Here is a 21,985-nt window from a genome sequence, read left to right as displayed (position 1 = left end):
GACTAAATATCCTTTTAGGACTTCATTTTTCCTATGAAGTGTTTTGGGTTCAGCCCCTTCCAAATCTAACCTTCTAAAGGCCTCTTTTATGCCCATTCTGATCATTAATTTGGATGTACTTAATGTGGGCTTCCCGACCATAACCTCTCTGATGTGATAGTCTTGTGGGCCTAGATCTTCTACATCTACATCAGGAGGAGGGATAGCCACTTGTGCAAATAAATCTTGATTTTGATCATTATTGAGGAATGCTAAGGCTCTTTCTTCCTTTCATGGGGACCCAGGTTTTCTCATAACCTTGATCAACTCAATCATGTCCTCTTCATCAGCATTGACCTGTGGCTTCTTATTTCTTATTACTTCCTTTTGCAACCACCTTGTGACTCGTTCCACCAAGGGCCCACCTCTTTAGGCTGATGGAGTTTGGTTGGCCATCCCCTTTCCCTTATCACTGCTTTTTGAGGTTCTTTCTCTATGTGAAGGCTCTCCTTCTATGGTTTCTATCTAAATGGAGCCCATAGTTTGTACGTCAATGTCATGGGAGGTTTGTTGAGGATACTCGACTATTCATCCCTCTTCAAACACTTCATTGGTTGCTATTTGTTGTGGCTCTTCCTAATGCCCCTTTTTAATTTTTTCTTCTTTAGTATTTGGATGTAGAGGAGTAATAGATATTTTATCTACAATTTTGATCTATAGTTGAGATGAAGGAGACAAATCGGGACCCTATAATTTTGGAGGAATTTGAGTTCAATCTTCTTGTTGGGGCTCATTTGTTGGTGTATTCTTGATTTGGCCTTCCACAAGTTCCATCCCTATAGGCATGAAATAAAAATCTGACATCTTAAATATGTTAGTTCCCTCTACATCCTACTCATCAATCAATTACTACTTTTCATCCTCAAATGTAGTTATCTACAGAGGTTCTTCTAGGATTGATGGCAGTGTAATAGTGGAACTTCTACTTCTTTCCTACTCTGTGGCTCTTCCTAGTCAAGTTATTCTTTGCAATGACACATTATCCTCCTCATCTTCCCCTTCTTCTTCCTCCCCTTTAGGAATGGATTCTAGTACTAATGGGAAAGGCACTACCCTCTAGATCACCCATTGCCTTTTCTTGATTAGTCTTTTAGTCTTTCTTCACTTCTTATAGCTAGAAGGGATACCTATTCTATTTTCTAGGGTGGAGAGACCTCCTTTGCTTCAATTTTTGTCTCCATTTGGTTGGGTTTAGTGGTTGGTGGCAATAGTGGGTCATCCTAAACCTGTGTTGCTCCAATATGCTCAACCCCTTATTCATTTGCTTCCTCTTGCTGTGGGGGTGCTAGGATTTCACCTTCCTCTAGCTCTGCTCTTCATGGAGAACTTCTCTTTGTCTTTCCCTTTCCCCTTTTATCATGAGGATGATAGTATCTAACCGGTTGGTCAAGTTGGTATACTATTTTAGGCCTTATTGGTGACTAACCTACAAAGATAGGGATGGTAACTTTCTTCCCTCTACCTTTGGCTAGGTAGGCTTGTGCATGAAGAATTATTGTCTTAGGTATTCGATCAAGTCTAAATGGTTTCTTGATCCAATCCTATTTCATTTTGATGGCTTGCCTTTCCTAATGGTTAATGTCATCATTCTCCTCCCTATCTATGCTAGCATTCATTATAAGTCGTTCACCAATTTTATCTGTGCTAAACAAAGGATCAAGTAACTCCCTTGAGTCTTGTTGAAATATATACAATGAAATCTTTATTTTCAAGGCCTTTTCTACCAAATAAAAATTCATTCTACAATAATCCTTGATATGGACATCATAGTCATTTTTTGTGTTCATCCAATGGTATTCAATAGTTTCTTCATGTGTGAATTCCTTTCCTACTAAATATTGTACTCTCCTAATATTATCAAAACACAAATGTGGAGAATTGTATTCTTCTAAGGGATATTGATCCCAATCACACTCAAAAGAAGGAATATCCAACTTCCATTTTACTTGAAAGGGTCATATGATCAAAGGTTAGTTCCAACACAATTTCTTTTCCCCTAACTCTGTCATACATAGAGTCAAGTTATCGACCAATCTCCAAAAGAAAAAGTTTGTCACTAGCATACTTGGGAAGCTTCTTCAGGTTGACAGTGGCACCAGCTACCCTTAGATATGTAAATGTTTTCAACTGAATGTAATATGCTCTAAGTGTTGTTATTTGTGCCATTGCATCATCAAACAATCTCTTCCCTTAATCTCCCTCTTTGAATCAGATGATGGAAAATATGAATGCATCATTCAAAATTTTATATTCCTTACTTTGCTCTGAGAGCTTCTTCCTTACCAACTAAGGCTAGACAATATATGACCAAGCATTAGGATCCTAAATGTTGTCTCACTTATATAAACTAGGATAGTTTGATACTCTTGTGGCTAACAGATACATGAAATATGATGTCATATAGAATTTCTTTTTATCCTTCACTACTCCCAACTATTCACATAGATTTTCACTCTCAACATAGTGGCCTAGTCAAGTGGCATCTTTTCTATCTTGATAGTCTCAATAAAATGTATCATAAAGAAATCTAGGTGTCCAACTATCGATAGGCCCATTACTCCACTCAAAAGTATGATTGAGTATCTGATATCTTCCTTCACATATCTAATTGTCACGTCTACTTTGTTGGCTATCTTTCCTAAAGGAGTCCTTGGTATAATTTATGAATATTGGATGATCTTAGTAGCCTCTTTTAGCTATTTGCTATACCAACTTTCTATTGCCTCATAAGTTAACCTAATAAATTGATCCACATGTGGAAGATGGAATACCCTCTCAATGTTGTTGGGTGATAGGTTAAGGAAAACTTCTTCAATCACACTCTTCGTTGCCTTTTCCTTGGGGATTAAGTTTTCTATAAGCATCATGACAAGCTATAAAGATTGTACTAACATTTGATGCAAAGCTACATTTACTAGCCTTTATTGGATTAATGTAAAAACCATAGTAGACCTCTCAATGGGTTTGTTGCCAATCCTTAGGAAATCTCCCAAATCAATGTGTCCCAAATCAGTGTCCCTAATCTTTGAGTAGTCATCTTGGAAACTTGATTTTGATGGAACACCTTTGAGTTTGAACACATTGGATTTTGGTGTCATTTTCTTACCTGATGAAGATGCCATTATATCTACACAAAAGAGAAGAAAAATGTCCTTTAGTCCCTATTGAACAAAATATTTACAAAGAATTTTTTTTTGAAAACACAAAAACAACCATTTTAAAAGAAAAACTAAATGCACCAAGCACACCAATTTAGGTGCACTAGTCAGGGTAAACTTTAAGAAAGCCACCTCCAAAAAAAGATATAAAATATTGGCAAATATTTCATTATTTTGAAAAAACAAAATTATTTATATTGGTGAAACTCTCAATTTTTAATTCTAAATATGATTAATTTTGGCAATTATTTTTGAATCATAATTTTTTTTGTATAAAATATTGATGAATCTCAATAATAATAGGAAGTTCATTAATCACCATGGAATATTACAAATCAAAATTGAACATTTTTTTACCTTGTGGAATGTTATGAGAATCTCTACATATACTTTAAATCAATAATGAATAATGAATATTGGTGATATATCCCTAAATTAACTAATAATTATGATAATTATTGGCCAGTTCAATTTAATTTCTCCAATAATATATTATATTTAGGTTACTCAAATCTATTCATGTAACGAATATTGTAGCGAATATTTCAGTTTAAATTTTTCAATAGAATAAATTATTGAGCGATTTTAAATATTCTAGAATTGAATTTTATAAAACTATGGTGATTTAGGTTGTATCAAATCTTAAATTATTAGCCAAAATACTAGCCACAAAATTCTAAAATTAGCCAATTTATGAATATTAGCCACTAAATTATACCCTAGCGCCAGTGCACACCTAACTTTGTTCTATTTTGTGAAGTTTTAGGATTTTAGGGTGTTCACTAACACACCAAATTCAGTGCACTAGTGTGCATCCTCTCTTTTATTATTATTATTATTTTGAATTGTTTTATTAAATTAGATGCACTAAGGCACACCTGGTCCTATTTTTTTTTTTTTTTAAATTGTGTTTTGGGAGTGTAGAATAGCACACCTAATTTGGTTTTCTCTACACATACCCCTATGACCTTTGTTTGTTTTTTGGTTTTAATTTTAATGTTTATGTATGATGGATTTGGTGCACACTAGGACACCAAGTTAGGTGCGCTCATGCACACCATGTTATGTGATGTTTGTTTGCATTAGGTGAGTAGGGAGGATACCACACCTTGGTTGATGTGAAGCTATGGAAATAGGGAGGTGAAAGAGCTATGGTTGCAACGTGTAGATGAAGTGAAGTGTGAATATGGAAAGAGAAAACTAAGTTGAGTGATGGAAGGGGGGGGGGGGCTCTTATAGACCTTGGCTTGGGAAGGTGCCATGGAGCTACACAACTACATAGCTACTCTACTCCATGACTATGCTAATGAGCATGGAGTCACTTTATTTGGCACACTAGTAGATCAAATTAGGTGCATTGTTGTGCCTTTTATCTTTGTACTTTTGACTTCTTCATTGGAATATCATATCTTTCATCAACTGAATTTCTCGACTAGGACCTGAATGGGACCAATAGACTAGATAAGACCTCAATAATGACTCAAACCCTAGACTAGAAGTTCAAAAGCCCAAAATAAAGTAGGGGGTCCCCATTTTTATTAGGAAATGGGGTGTGAATTGTGTAACCACAACAAATAGCCCCAAAAAAAGGAAGAAATGACAAAGGCATTTCTTCATCAGAAAAGATTCTTTTGACATGAGTCAAACACTAGCTTAATCTGAAACATTTCAAGAAAATTTTGGATGACTTCATAGTCAAAACTTTAGGATCCAAAACCTCCAAGCTCAATGTGTGTTCAGTGGATTCATTTCCTTTGATATCTCAAGGCGTGATCAATCCCAATCTTTAGACAACTTGGGAACAATCTTCCACCCTTCTTGGCACATCCATCAAGAATCTCCATAAAGGTTGTTTGTCAATCTTTTTCTTGACCACATGAGAGAATCATTTCAAGGGCTCTTAGTGGGATGTCACTTTTCTTTAATTTCTTTAAATTTTTTTTGTTAATCCCTTGAGTAATTCCTCCATGTAGTTCACAATGTCACCATTTGATTCTTGGATGAAACAATATTTTCATTTATATCTATTTATTAGATTACCCCTTTTAGATCTTTTCGAATCCTTCAGTCTTAGCACCATTCTTTTTTTTTTCTTTTCTTTTCTTTAAAAAAAAAAAAAAAAAAACAATTTTCTTCTGAATCTTGACTATGCTTAGATTGTGTAGCCAAGACATTGGTGTTGTCTCTTGGATTCAGTCTTTGCTGAACATCCCTTGCATTCCTCTTTTAGAACTTTTTAGAAACTCTCATGCCAAACAAGGATCTTAGAAATCCTTTGAAAAGACTCCTCTATCTGAACTAATAGGAATTTGGACCACCCTTTAATACTTCCAACTTTGGTTTAGCAAAACCTGAAATGATTGATCTTTAAATTTGCAAAGTATTGAGAACTTGTTGGTCTAGAATCCTGAATTCAAGACTAAAAGTCCCGCTATTACTACAAGTAACATATGTTCCTTAGTTGGTATAGGACACACAATCATCAAATTTTTTGACAAAGAAATACTTGTTCTTGAAATCAGAACCAAAAGAGTAGTTAGTAACATATGACAAGATAAAATCTCAAGTGCACCTTACCCACTTTGACTAACACAACTTTGAAAGAAAACACATGATTGAAAGCAAACACACTCACAAAAAATAAACACACTTGTAGAAATAAAATCTAACTAATTTTATTTTTATTATTTATTTATTTATTTATAAATATTTTCTAGGCTTTAAAGTAATGTTTCAAAAATTTCCCATTGACTGGTAACAAAACTAATTCCCCCATAAGGAACTGAGCCTAAAAGTATTTTCTCTAAGAATTTCTATGATCTAGTAAGGACCAATCCTTAAGTGTTGAAACTTGGTGTGGCTACTCGACTTTTCTTTTTCCTTATCTCAAAGAAAAACTAGGTTGGAAATCTTGAAGAATTTTGTCATGGCCCTCTTGTCGAACTATCTCTTCATGACAGCTTGATGTTTAGCCATGTGCTCCCATGTAGCTATTTGTTTCTTGTCCATCTCTAAAATATTCCTCAATATAATTTTTATTTTGTCACCATCTTCACTGTACTGACTCTTGAATTTCAAAACAAGAAACCTAAGGTTAAGTGAGAACACTAGCTCTTGTCCATAAACAAGAAAATATAGAGATGTCTCCAAAACATTATTGACCCTTGCTCACTCTATCCATAGAGAACATTTGAGTTGCACATGCAAATCTTTAGGATTCTCCTTCAATAACTGTCTTCTTACTGTGACCAAGTTCTTGTTTGTAGATTTGGCTACCCCATTTTCTTACTAGTGGTGATTCAAAAAAAAATTGATAATAACCTAATTTTCAAATGCCCACTAGGTTAAGAATACTGATGCAAAAGTTACTGCATTATCACACACTAAAGAAAATGGCATCCCAAATCTGGTAACAATGTGTTCCTCCTGGAAGTCCATTACCACCTTAGCAGTGTAATTTGTAAAAGTTTTTGCTTCTATCCATCTCATACAATAATTAGTGGCTATGAGAATGTAAGTGTGTCCAGTAGATGATGGTGGATTGACTAGACCAATAAAATCTTGCCCCCACTTTGTGAAGGGGAGTACCTCGTATATTGGCTGTACTAGCATTCATGGGTGTCTTTTTTTGTTGGCACTAGTTTGGAAAATATTACAAGAAAGTAAATGTTCAAAAGTGTCCTTGAATATCATGGGCCAAAAATAGCCTGATCTTAAAATCATGGATAGTCACTTCTACTAAACAATTCCCTATACCATACTTTTCATGAAATTGTTCTAGGACTTCTTTTGCTTCTTCATATCCTAAAAGTTTTAGGTAGATTCCTTCATAGTTCCTTTTGTACAACTTCTTATCATGAAAGATATAAGATTCACACCTCATTTTAAGTCCTCTACGTTGTGAACTATTCATCTCACTAAGGCACCAATTCTATAGAAGATAGTAAACAATATCCTGCTACTAGGAATTTGTCAATACACCTTGACCAATGTCAACTTGAGATATTATCATTTTCTTTTAATCTTTTGTATCTATTTCATTTTCACCCTTAAATTTCTTTTCATCACAAATTTGGTTGTCAGCTATCATTCTTAATAATCCTTGACCCCTAACTAGTCTCATGGGTTGGATCTCTAGATCAAATTCTTGCAATAACACCATCCATTTACCTTTTCTTTCACCAAGTTCATTTTGCATCAATAATTTCTTTATTGCTAAATTAGGTATGATAGCGTACACTTTACTCCTTAGTATGTAATGGCAAAACTTCTTTACCACTTTAATCAAGGCAAAAGATTGTTTATCAAGATTGGAATAATTCAACTTGGTATTTCTTAGAGGGCAGCTCATAAAAGCAATAGGTCTTTCATCTTCCTTCTCCTTTTTCTAGGTTAGGATTCCCACACATAAATGTTCTGAGGTGAAGGAATATATCTTAAAGGGAAGGTTGTAATTAGGACTTACCAATACTAGAGTCATGGAAATGGCTACCTTAATATCTTTGAATAATTTCTATACCTCAGGAACCCATTCCATTTTAGTCCCCTTTTTGAGTAAATCATTAAGGTGACACACTATCTCTGCAAATCTGCTTATGAATTTTTGCACAAAAATTATCTTCCCAAAGAAAGACTTGAGTTCCCTCTGACTATTAGGGGGTGATAACTTCAAAATGGCTTCTATTCTATCAAGATTAATGGAGACGCCATATTTGGAAATAATATGACCTTGGAGCTATTAGATTAGGTGAAAAACAAATCTCCCAAGAACACTTGCATGAATAACCCTATCACATGGAAAAAGTAAAGAATAGAAGCAAGAAAAAATCATGGAGGCCAAAAGGCCAGAGACATCTTATGAACATTCAAAGAGCAATCTCTATTATGATCCAATAAGTGAATAAAAAAATACAAAGAGGTGATTCCTTATAAAAGGAATCATGGAACCCTAACTAGGTTTGCACATTATAATTAATATAAAATATTAATTATATGCACCTAAAATATAGCTTAAGCAAACTAGAGTAATAGGCAACTTAATTAATTAAATAAAAGTGATTTAATTAATAAGTGCAAACAAATAATTACTCTAACAGCCCCCCTTAAGAAAATCTCAGGAGGTAAGCTAACCTAGCATAGCTATGAAAGTAGAAAAAGTGGGTCTCGACAACAAGGTTTGATCAGGTACCCAATACAAGGAAACAAAGCCTCCAATCTAGGGAAAGTCCCAAAGAAAGGAACAAGAAAGAGCATGAAGCATCTCTGAAGCATGAAGTTGCAAACACTATCAGAAGAAACTGCTAGAAACCCCACTGAAATAGTGCATGCCCATGTAGAGAAGAAAAAGTTTGAATAGATGATCAATCGAAGAGGTGACCTCCAAAAGTAGGAATGAATGAGTGTCTATATAGTAGATGAACCATCTCACTAAAATGCATAGGTGCCTAGCCACTGCATCCACCTAGCAAATAGGAACAAAAAGTAAATATGTAGATCACTCAACTAAACCAAGGAAGCAGTATAGCCAACAGGTGAACCCCCCCATAATGCTGAACAGGGAGAGGGGTGATAGGAACACTAAAATGCAATGACAAAAACATCTGCAACAAGAAGAATCAGGAACACCAACAGTGCAATAGAAGTACAAGCACACGATAAAGGGTGGTGTCACCAACACATACCATGGCCTAATTTCATGGAAGAAACATTCACTTGACAAAGGTGGATGAGCGCAAAATGGAAAAAACATCATGACCCCCCATGGCACTTTATAACTAAGTGCGAGTACAAAAAAACACAAGATGTACAAGATCACAGATATGCAAAAGTAGGCACTTTATCTTAGTGCATTTATAGAAAAAAAATACAATATAAGAGAAGAATACAATGATCAGAAGTCAGAAAGAAGAGTGAGCCAAAAGAATAGAAGAAGAGATCCTAGGACTTGTAGAATCCAAGTAATCCACAAGAGTACGAAAGTGAAAAACTCAAAAGAGAAAGAACCTAGAGTAGAATCTAGATAAAATACCTTTGCAATTGAATAACTCATAGAACTAGCTTTCCAATAATATCTGGCAAGCCCAAAAATGAGTCCGGATGAGCAAGATAAGGCTCCCGAAAGGAAAAAACTAAACATCACCATTGACAAAAAAAAAAAACTATCAAAATAGCAGAGCCAAAAAACCTAACCTCTATAATCAGAAAGATCTTGGAAAGAGCTTTCCGATGATATAAAGAAGTCTAAAAAAAACCCCCGTATGCTCTAGATAGAGCAAAAACAATGCGAGAGGGTTAGAAAAGCTCCACAAGAACAATTTAGAGCCCTTGGTTGCATGGCGCATGTAGGGAGATGAATTCAGGGCTCTCAGTCACCCATGTGACCTCCGCGGGGATTATAAACCTATTGGGCCGGCAGGGCGAAGCAGAGCGGGGTCGAGAGGCAGTGCACAGCGGCAGGCAGAGCGTAGGCCTCTGGAGGAGACCAGTGGAGTGGAACGGAGGCTGTGATCGAAGGAGCACCAGTGGTGGAGGAGCACCAGTGGCACCTTTCAAAACATTGGCTTCATTTTAAAAAAATGCAAAAAATAATTTTAAATGACTTTTAAAATATTTTTTTTATCAATTTTTGTGCCCGTACCACACTGAAAACCAAAAAAAAATTGCCTCAGAGTCACGTTGTCCAAAATGGACAAGTTTTATATGGATTCTGGGGTTTTTGGGTGCTCTAAGTGCAACGATGATGTCCCTTTGAGCCCAAAGTGACCAGAAACAAAGGTCCCCCCTAAATCCACATAAAAAGCTTCTGAAACCCTTGAAAAACTCCTGTTTCTAAAACACTTCAATAAAACATGAATAACGAGCAGCAAGATGGCTCTGATACCATGTTATATTAGGTGAAAAACTAATCTCCCAAGAACACGTGCATGCATAACCCAGTCACATGGAAAAGGAAAAGAATAGAAGCAAGAAAAAATCATGGAGGCCAAAAAGCCAGAGACATCTTATGAACATTCAAAGAGAAATCTCTATTATGATCCAATAAGTGAATAAAAAAATACAAAGAGGTGAATCCTTATAAAAGGAATCATGAAACCCTAACTAGGTTTGTGCATTGTAATTTATATAAAATATTAATTATATGCACCTAAAAGATAGCTTAAGCAAACTAGAGTAATAGGAAACTAGAGTAATAGGAAACTTAGTCAATCCAAATGGCATTCTCTTGTAGGTGAAGGTTCCCCATTTTTTGTATAGGCAGTCTTTAGCCTATCTTCTTCTTCTACCATTACCTAATTATATTCTAAATATTCATCCAAGAAAGACATCATCTTCAAACCATTCACAATTTGTAAGACCTCATTTAGTGAGGGCAATGGGTAATTGTCCTTTTGAGATGCCAGGTTCAAATTGTAAAAATCTATGCAAAGTCATATCTCCTTGGTCTTCTTCCATATAGGAACTAAATTAGCCACCCATGTAGAGTGACACATAGGGAAAATAATATTACTGTCTAATAAGTTCTTGACTTCCTTCATTATCAGAGGTTCAAGGATAGAATTGATAGGTCTTTGCCTTTGTCAAAAAGGTTTGGCATCAGGTTCGCTTGGAATATCATGTGTAATAATTCAAGGGTCATTTGACTTCAATTCTTCATAGCTCTAGGCAATGACATCCTTATATTTTGCAAGCAATTTGAGCATGTCTTCCCTTTCTTGTAGACTACATGCTTTCCCAATTCTTACCATCTTTAGATCATCTTCCATTCCTAAATTGTATGAATCACATTTCTCGGTCCCTTTCTCTTTAATGGTCCTTTTATTAAATGTTGATTCATCATGATAAAAAATGTTCTCCAACTTGATCATCCCCTTGGGAATATTATTGGTTTTCAAATTCAAGGTTCCATCTTCATCTTGAGCTGCAATACCCTCAGGTGCATCATTTGGAGTGTCATCTATTTCTTGCCATTTAAAGTGGCTTCTAGACATAATAAATTCAAGAATATGCTGATCATCCTAAAAAAATTGGAATTTTGTGATATTGTAGGGAATAGACAGAGCAACAACCAATTCAACTAAGAATCATTTTAATTTTGTTCTTTCGACTAGTTGTAATGCACTTGTTGAAATAGCTAGAGCATCTACTACCATGTTTTCCCTTCTTAGAATAGAATTTATGTTCAAAGCTTCAAAGTCATCTAGTAAATCCCATATCCTTTTTCTATAAGAAAGGAACCTCTTACCATTACAAGAATATAGGGATTTCACTTGTCAAATAACCAATTGAGAATCTCCTTCGACTATGAGAGTTTTAACTCCTTTCTTGAGTGCAAAAACAAGTCCTTGAATTAATGCTTTGTATTCTATGACATTGTTAGTACATCTAAATTATAATTGATATGTTGCATAGAAAGACTCACCTCTTGGACTAATCAACTCAATACCTACACAAACTCTTGACTTGCATTAGGAACCATCGAAGCAAAATATCTAAATTGGGCTTTCCGTGGGTTTTCTAACCTTATGCTTATTTATCCTCATTTTTTGCTTTACTTGAGCATGGAAGGGTTTTCTCTTTCATACCAAATATATTTTTTTGTGAGGTGGGCTTATTGATTTTCCATCGTCATTCCTCAAAATTGAGAGTGTATGTTTTTCATGTTTATCATGAATTTCATCTATCAATTCTTTGATTTCTTCCACTTTGGGTTTAGGATTGATGACTATTGAAGTCCATCCCTAGCCTTTTATGTACCATCTTCTTCTTTGTACTTTGATCATTCTAGGTGGAGGAGAATACAAACCTTCACCATCTGAAGAGGTATCATTATATGATGCATTTAGATATTTAGGTTCCTCTTCAATCTCTTCAATAGCATTAGATGTGTTTGTAAGACTTTGGTTTTATGTGGGCTCATTTTGAGGATCATTGACTTTCTTTATTTCCATCATTTATGTTAACACCTTAGCAATTACTTCTTGACATGATGAACTTCAAACTCTAAATGGCTAACTTTATGTAATCGACAAAATATTGGAATGAGGAGGATATTAGGGTTAGCTTCTTCTCCTAGACACTATAAATTAGCCATCATATGGTCTATGAACTGTGTTATGGCTTCATCTTTTGGGGTTGAAATTATGGAGTCCATATCTTGATCATCTAGCATTTTGGTCAAAGTTGTATAAAAAACCATTACCTTATAGGAGCCAAAATCTATTTGTAAGAAGGCTACCTCATTAGGGGCATTATATTTTGTAATCATATTTTTTTAACTTTGGCTCCACATCTATTTTGATTTCATTGTTCAAACCTTTCCATGGTAACCAAAGTTGAGTGAAATGTATGGAAAACCAATTCTTTAGGAACTTTGTCCATTCTCTACTTAGGAGTAATCCATATGTCTCTAGGATATCAACCACATGTATATCAATGACATCTTGAATCCATGGGTCAACTGTTAACAGTATCCACACATGCTTTAGTACATCTATGAATTTCACCTCTATTTTGTCCAATTGTATCACTATCTAGATGGTAGGTTGAGGGCTAACTCCTAACTTTTGTGCTATAGAAAATGGCATGATGTTACATGAAGCTCCTAAATCAATAAGGAAATTGTCAAGATTCTTCCCATATATTCTGATGCTAAGAAAAAATGGGGGCACCTCAACCTTGTTTTTAAACATAGTGGGCAGTGCCTCTACAAAATTAACTTTCTAAGATGTTGTCTTTTGAGAGGTAGTATTTGTACTATGGGAGGTCTTTGTATGATCCAGAGTCTTCATGAGCACTTCTTGTTGTTGTGGACAATTTTGCAACATGTCAAACATGGACATGTTGGCCTTTGTTTGTTTGAGGTATTCTATGGCACTATACATTTCATTAGACAAAGCAGGGTTTTTCAATATTGTTGGTAAACTTGCTTTGTTCTAATTTTTTTGTCCTCCAAATGGTGGTTTGACTAGTGTTGGATTGTTACTCGCCCTTTGATTGGGAGGAGTTAGTTGTAGTGCTAGGGAAATTCCATCTATTAGAGGTTCTTTTCTACTTCTCAAGTTGTACATATTCTAATTGTCATTGTGAAAAGCAAACATCTCTTCATGCTAAAGGTCAGGTTCTTAGCTAAATGGGAATCATAATTCTTCATTGGCTGGCTGCTTTAACTATGTACTTTGTGTAGAATCACATTATTCTAATAACATAGCATTAAATTTCATAGGAGGAACATTGTTATTTACTTGTGGATTTTGAGTCATTTCTTGATTTCTATCATAATATGAACCATCATTATTAGATGCATTTTGACCATTATCATATTGATTGATACCTACAAACTAAACATTGTTTTTTTTTATTGTCTATAGGAATTCTTCCATTATTCATATGGGTATTCCACCATCAGTTCTATATTTGGAAGCCATTGCTACAATCAAGAGGATCAAAATTGTTCCCTCCATTATTTTTTGTTTATTGTTCCCACTGCTATTGTTCCCACTAAAGTTCCTGTTATCATTTTGACCATAATTGTTGTTGTAGGGGGCCAATATTGTTCCTTTAAAAAGTATTATTCTATCCTTGTGACAACCTTAGTTGAGTCACCTCATTGTTCATTTATGACATCATATTTTTCATCTGACCAAATTAAAAAATAAAGCTATTGTCTACTTTGGCGAGTACTGCTACCTTTTTCTCAAAGAAGGTAGCTTTTCAAGGTTCATACCCTGGATATGTTAGAGCACAGTTCTATGGAGAAGGTTCCTTTTGTAATGGAACTGGATTCCTAGGTATGAATTGACTAGGCATGGTGGGTACTCTGATAGGGTATCTTGGCATTGTGGTAGTAGCTTGAGCTAGAAGCATCAATCCTCCTTTGTTAAGATTAGCTTTCTTAGTAAAAGTTATTGGTTTTGTGAAGATCCTTTTCCAATGTATCAATCTTTTCTGCAAGAAGTCTTCTCGAAAAGATAGTAGTAAGAGGGTCCATAGAATTTAGGTAAATCTAACTAGATTCTTCAACTTGTATAGTGTATGGTGTTCCTAATTTGCAGTATGCCATATGAAAGGGATGATTGAAGTGCAAAACTATCTTAGTGAGATCTATTTTCATTGATATGAATTATTGATGTATCACTGCTAGGTTGAGTAAAGTTTTGAATTGTTCTAGGAATAATTTTTTGAAGGTATCTAGATCTCTAATACATCCAGGTGGAAAATTGATGTACCAAATGTAGACAACTTCCTCCAAAGAGTAGGGGAATAAACAAAGGAAAACATCTTTATTGGCAATCTATTTTTGGTTGCAAATTTCTTTGAATACATTAATGTGGTCTTTGATAGGTTTTCTCCATAGATGAACCTTTGGAAAAACTTCTTGGGATTCTTAGGGAGGTCATGGAGTGCACATCTCATGTTAATTGGTGAGTCTATGGCATTTGTAAAAAAGGCCATTGGAAGAATTGGTGGACCCAAGGGTGGTTGTTGTGGAGGTGGAGTTGAAGAAGATGATGTAATGTTGTAGGGAAGTGGTTAAATTTGGGGTATTCCTTTATCACTATGAGGCTTACAAAAATGGGTAAGGTCAAGAAACTCATGTGTACTTGAGGAAGATCTCAATGCTTGCTAAAATGGGGATTCTAGATCAAAACCCTCTAGTTTGCATCATCTTTGAAAAAAGTGCACCTTTGTAGAAGTACACTTTCTTACAAAATGAGGCACACTACAAAGTTTAGTCTAGCAGCATACTTGCTCACCAGTGCACTAGCTCACCAATGCACTAGAATTTCTCAAAAAACTTCAATTTTTTTTTGAACTTATAAAAAGTGCATAATTTAAAAACTTTGGCAAATATTCCTTCTATTCTGAAAGTCAAAATGGTAGCCCTCCTTCTAGCACCACTTCTGTTGAACTGTCATTATGCACAATGCTATATGACAGGAATACTTTTGAAATCCTCTCTTGAAAAGTTAATGTTGTAAATGAACTCCAAGGTTTTGAGTGATCTTGCAACCTATTAGTATTCACTCAATTGAAGATAAATGTTTTCATTCACAAGGAGGCCTTTGCTAGTTTGTTTGATTTTGGATGAGACATAGAATTTGTTCGCTGCTTCAAAACAAAACATGCAAAAAAAAACACAATGTTTTTGTATTTTTTGTTTTTATTTTTTTATGAATGCAATCTAACAATGCAACTAGTATGAGTTCCTAAACTAACAAGGGGTTAGTAAAAAAAATAACAAAACTTTTGAAGCAAATAATGTGAAAGTAAAAATCCTAATAAACATAACCTATAGAAAACATGTCTGTGAGTTAAGCTTTCAAAGAAATCGGTGGGTAACGAATGAAAATAGGATTAATGCTTCCTAGATTCTATTGAAGCAATCATCGATGGGAAACTTAATAACCATATGATGTTTCACTCTTCATCAAATTGTAAGGCCATAGAAAGTGTGCTCATGCGAGAGAAAGAGTTATGCGGCACAATTTGGTGATTTCTTCTTGAGCTAAATATGTTAGTGGAATTCGTTAAACTATAGCAAACACTAGAACTAAAAGCAATCACACAACTAGAAATAACACAATAAACTTTTGGCTCAATCACAATTCCATGAACATAAATTCACAAAATAATGACAAATTCATGTAAGAATCACTACACTCCAAATGCAAGAACCAAAAGCATATTATTATTGCAAAATAATGGTGGGTCCAATTACATATTACAATGTTGTATTTATAAGAAAACATCTCCTCAACTTGTGTTGATAGTGAGAGATATCTTCATGTAATAATATGCTTTTAAATTAATAAAATAATCTAATTATATACAAACTAACAATCTAACTAGTGCTTAGTAGGACTTCATCTATTTTATATTCATTAATTGGATGCATGAGCCTTTACATATCATAAAAAAAAGAAGTTATGAGAAAATGAGAAGAAGAAAACTTTTAGTCAAACTAGAAATGTCTAGAAGTGTCAGAAATAGAAGTTGATCCTTCACTGGGCATTTGTCAAAGTTAAACTATTGTTACATTGCATTTTTATGCATGAAAAGCTCTATTTTTGGAACTAGAAGTTAACTATCAGCATACATCTAAAAAAGCACAGTAGCTCACCAACTCACCAACTCACCAATGCACTAGCCCAACAACTCATCTTTGAAGTCCAAAAATGCAAAATTTTATCAAGTGTCAAAACTGAAATTTTGGCTTTTGGGTTTTGTTGCCTCTCATACAATAGCTATGTCTAGATGCTTGCCCTTGAATTTCTTGATAATCTCAATGATGTTACCCACATCTAGTAAATATAATGCATTGTACTTATCCTTAACCTTTTTTCTATAGTTGTCTACTTCAATACAGGTCTTAGCAAAATCCTTGAGTTTGGTATCAAACTCTAGCAAGGCTTCTTCTATTCTAAATGCTTACTAGATATCTTCATTGCTAGAAGCTTCTTCAAAATCTTCTTGAACTTCTCTACCACTACCTCTATGGGCATTAATTTCTCCTATTCATCATCCTCAAAAATATCAAGACATGCATAACTATAATATTTGTTTGCCTACAAAATTTTCTCTCGGGCTTGGTCCTTGAGCTAATAGATCTCTGCATGTAATTTTTCCATTACTTTATTACTATCTGTTATTTTTCAATCCAATCATCAATTAAATCTAACTCTTCAAATATATCTACATCTACAAGAATCTTGTACCTCTACCTATTTATGGCCTATAATACCTGTAAATCTTTACCCCATACACGTACTTCATCCATTATATTGAAATACTGCTTCAAAATTGCTACCATTTTGTCTACATTTTCCTACACAGCATGTAGTAGCTTTAGATTTTCTTGGATGATTAGGATGCCCTTTTCCTCAAAACTTTCTTGCCATTGCTGACAGGCCTTAAAAAATGGATCCAAGTGTATACTTCCCCCATCTATTCTCTTGAGTGTTGCATTTACAGTATCCTTAGGGTGTTTAGAATCCAAGGGACTAACAACCTTGACTAAATATCCTTTGAGGACTTCATTTTTCCTATGAAGTGTTATGAGGTCTACCCCTTCCTACTCTAAACTTTTGAAGACCTCCTTTATACCCATTGTGATCATCAATTTGGATGTATCCAATGCTGGCTTCTCAAGCATAACCTCTCTAATTTGATAGTCTTGTGGGCCTAGATCTTCTACATTTGTATCAGGAGGAGGGATAGAAACTTGTGCAAATAAACCTTGGTTTTGATCATTATAGAGGAATAGTAAGGCTCTTGCTTCCTTTTATGGGGACATAGGTTTGCTCATAACTTGATCAACTCAATCATGTCCTCTTCATTGGTATTGAATTGTGGCTTCTCATTTCTTATTACTTCCTTTCACAATCACCTTGGGGCTCATTCCATTGAAGGCCTACCTCTTGAGGATGAAGGAGTTTGCTTGGCCACCCCCTTTCCCTTATCACTCCTTTCTATGGTTCTTTCCCTATGTGAAGGATCTCCTTCTATGGTTTCTGTCTCAGTGGAGCCCATAGTTTGTACCTCAGTGTCTTGGGAGGTTTGCTGAGTATACTTGACCATTTGTCCCTCTTGAGACACTTCATTAGTTTCTATTTTTTGTGGCTCTTCCTCCTGACTCTTTTGAATTTGTTCTTCTTTTGTATTTGTAAGTAGAGGAGTAACAAAGCTTTTATCCACAATTGTGATCTACAATGGAGATGAAGGAGAAAAATTGGGACCTTATGATTATGGAGGAATTTGAGTCCAATCTTCTTGTTGGGGCTCATTTATTGGTGCATCCCTAATTTGGCCTCCCATTAATTCCAAATTTGACATCTTAAATATGTTAGTGCTCTCTACATCCTACTCATCATTCCATTAGTACATTTCATCCTTGGATGTAGTTATCTACATAGGTTCTTCTAGTATTGATGGTGGTGTAATAGTGGAACTTCTTCTCCTTTCATGCTTTGTGGCTCTTGTTAGCCAAGTTTTTCTATGCAATGACACATTATTATTGTCATCTTCCTCTTCTTCTTCATCTACTTTAGGAATGGGTTCTAGGATAAATGGGAATGGCACTACCCTCCTAATCACCGTTTGCCTTTTCTTGATTAGAGTTTTGGACTTTCTTCACTTCTTAGGGGTAGAAGGGGATGCCCATTCTATTTGCCAAGGTGGAGAGACCTCTTGTGCTTCAATTTATGTCTCCATTTGGTTTAGTGTAGTGGCTGGTGACAATAGTGGGCCATCTTCAACTTGTGGTGCCCCAGTATCCTTGACCCCTTATACATTTGCTTCCTCTTACTGTGGGGGTACCAGGATTTCACCTTCCTCTAGCTCTTCTCTTTGTGGAGAACTCCTCTTTCTCTTCCCCTTTCCCCTTATCTCCTAAGGATGATGGTATCCAACTAGTTGGTCAAGTTGGTATACTATTTCAGGCTTTATTGGTGACTGAGCTACAAAGTTAGGGATGGTAACTTTCTTCTACCTACCTTTGGCTGGGCAAGCTTGTGCACATGAAAAATTACTATCTTGGCTATTGGATCAAATCTAAAAAATTTATTGATCCAATCCTATGTCATTTTTATGACATGCCTCGTGCAATGGTTAATGTCATCATTCTCCTTCCTATCTACCTCAACATTCATTATAGGTTGTTCCCCAATTTTATCTATGTTGAACAGAGGATCAATTAGCTCCCCTAAGTCTTGTTGCAATATCTACAATAGTTTCTTCATGTGTGAATTCTTTTCCTACTAAATACTATACTCTCCCAATATTATCAAAACATAGATGTGGAAAATTGTATTCTTCTAAGGGATGTTGATCCCATTCACACTCAAAAGATCGAAAATCCTACTTCTATTTTACTTGAAAGAGTCCTATGATTAGTGGCCAATTTCAGCATGGTTTTCATTATTTCCTAACTCTATCATATGCAGAGTCAAGTTGTCAAGCAATCTCCAAAAGAACAAGTTTGTCACTATGATACTGGGAAAACTTCTTTGGGTTGAAAGGGGCACCAACTACCCTTAGATATGTAAATGTTTTGAACTAAATGTAATATGCTCCAAGTGTTGTTATCTATGCCACTGCATCATTAGATAATCTCTTTGCATAATCTCCCTCTATGAATTAGATGATGGAAAATATGAATGCATCATTCATGATTCTATATTCCTTGCTTTTCTCTGAGAGCTTATTCCTTACCAACTAAGGGTAGACAATATATAGCCAAGCATTAGGATCTTGCATGTCACCTCACTTATATAAACCAAGATAGTCCATTGCTCTTGCAGCTAACTAATACAAAAAATATATGATTTCATAGAGAATTATTTTTTATCCTTCACTACTCCCAACTATTCACATAAATTTTCACTCAATGTAGTGGCCTAATCAAGTGGTATTTTTGTGATCTTGATAGTCTTGTTAAAATGTATCATAAAGACATTCAGGTGTTGGTACCTGGTAGACCCATTACTCTACTCAAAAGTATGATTGAGTATCCAATATCTTGCTTCATGTATCCCCTTGTCATGTCTACTTTTTTTACTATCTTTCCTAGAGGAGTCCTCTCTATAAGGTAAGAAGATTGGATGATCTTAATAGCCTCTTTTAGGTGTTCTCTGTACCACCTTTTTTCTACCTCATAAGTTAACTTAATAAAATTTTCTACACATGGAAGATGGAATACCCTCTCAATATTGTTGGATCAGAGGTCAAGGACAACTTGTCCAATCACACTCTTCAGCACCCTTTCCTTGGGGTCGAAGTGCTCTGCAAGCATCATGACAAGCTCTAAAGATTTTATTGACATCAGATGCGAAGCTACATTTACTAGCCTTGATCATATTAATGTAGAAATCATAGCAGATCTCTTGTTGTGTTTGTTGCAAATCCTCATGAACTATTCCAAATTAGAGTGTCCCAAATTGGTGTTCTTAATCTCTAAGTAGTCATCTTGGAACCTTTATTTTGATGGAATGCCTTGGAATTTGAACACAATAGGTCTTGGTGCCATTGTCTTGCCTAATGAAGATGCCATTATATCTACACAAAAGAGAAGAAAAATGTCCATTAGTCCTGTTAGCACCTGATATGGATGTGATTTTAAAACTTCAAGTGTAGAGTTTGAACCACTTTGAATTGAAGTTCAAAGTAGTTCAAAGTGGTTCAAAATAGTTCAATGTGTTCATATAGTTTCAGTGATCTAGTCTAAGAGGTTCACATGTACGATTTAGTGGCTTGATTTTGGTGGTTCAAGTGATTCATCCGAGGAAATGCAAATTCAAGGGTTCAAGTTAATCATCCCAAAAATTCAAAATATAGATTTGTTAATTCAGGAAAGTTTGAAATCCAGCCTTAGTTCATAATTCAAGGTCAGAGTAGAGGTTCAGAGGCCATAGTTTGGAGATCAGGCCTAGTGGTTCAAAGGTCAGAAACTCAAGGTTCAAGTCTTGTGTACAGATTCGACATTGCAAGGAATGCCAATCCACCAGTGGTGCAATCAATGATGATACTTTAACTTAGAACAAAACTCATTCGAAGGAAGATTAACAAAGTTACAAGCACACATCTTGATCATGAGGTTGTTAAAGTTGTCGGTAAAATCCAGGCTATGGATTCTATGAATAACATTTTCAATGAATCATACTACATATCATTAGAAGTCCCAAATCCAAGTTTGATCTTAGAACTTAGAAGTTTATAATTCCATAACTCGGCTAGATTCAGAGATATAATTCATACTCAAAGAGATCAAATGGTTTTCTCACTAAACTGAAAATCCTATGGGAATGGTGAAAGGTTCCCCATGTTTAGACCCATAGAATAGCTTATGTAGGATGTTCAAGCCAGAGACTGAGGGAGATCTTTTCAAGGAAAAATATGTAATCATAAAAGATTCATGAGACGCAGTATCCTGGATGCAGAAACAATACATAATCAGCGCTTACATTGTCCACAGTGATGATTAATGGGTCTGTTAATGTATTATTTGATAATGTTATCACTTTGTCCCATTGGCCAGCCCTCACTCTATGTCGACAAGGAGACAAGAGAAGTAAGCAAAATACAACTGAAAGCCGGATCTCATATACTGATGATTACAAATTAAAGAGACCGATGGACATAGATGTATTACAAGCTATCTACACAAGGTGTCATCACACAGGATATCAAAAGGACAGATTTGAACTAGTTTAATATACGTCTTCAAACCCATAAGAAAGACGGGACCTATGGCAACTTAGGGAAGTTGTCATCACAGAATCAATTTATATGGTTATTATAAAGACACCCGCCTCATATCATGCTCGGTTATTGGAAGTCGTGGCAACCCACACATTTGTTTGACAAAATGCATATGCCAATTCTGCACACATGTAGATATAAAGAGAAGCTAACCTCCAAATATATAGATATATGCCCAGTAGTTTGGGTTATGCAAAGTAATGGATCAATGCACCCGATTGACCCCTTGCAGGTGCAATATTAGTTATGTAGAAGCGACCCCAATTGCTTGGTAAAGAATTTACAAAGTGATAATAATAGTTGCTAGCAGCCACTGAATATATGAGGTGCAGGTGTGAATACGTGAAGGAAGATTCTGTGTGATAGAAGAATTCAGAGCCAATGGAATGCGTGATTCACAATTCTGAAGAAAATGTCAAATGGTACATTCAGGTCTTTAACAGAGCTGTTCAACCTAATTCCCAAATAATATGTATGAGAATATCACAATGATTGTAAATAACTCAAACAGACAGTGAGTATGTGGTGATAAT

The sequence above is a fragment of the Cupressus sempervirens genome, chromosome 9 (assembly GCF_028749045.1).
Source record: "Cupressus sempervirens isolate cs-2001-9-10 chromosome 9, ASM2874904v1, whole genome shotgun sequence".
Taxonomy (NCBI): domain Eukaryota; kingdom Viridiplantae; phylum Streptophyta; class Pinopsida; order Cupressales; family Cupressaceae; genus Cupressus; species Cupressus sempervirens.
Note: the sequence above shows the minus strand (reverse complement) of the source record.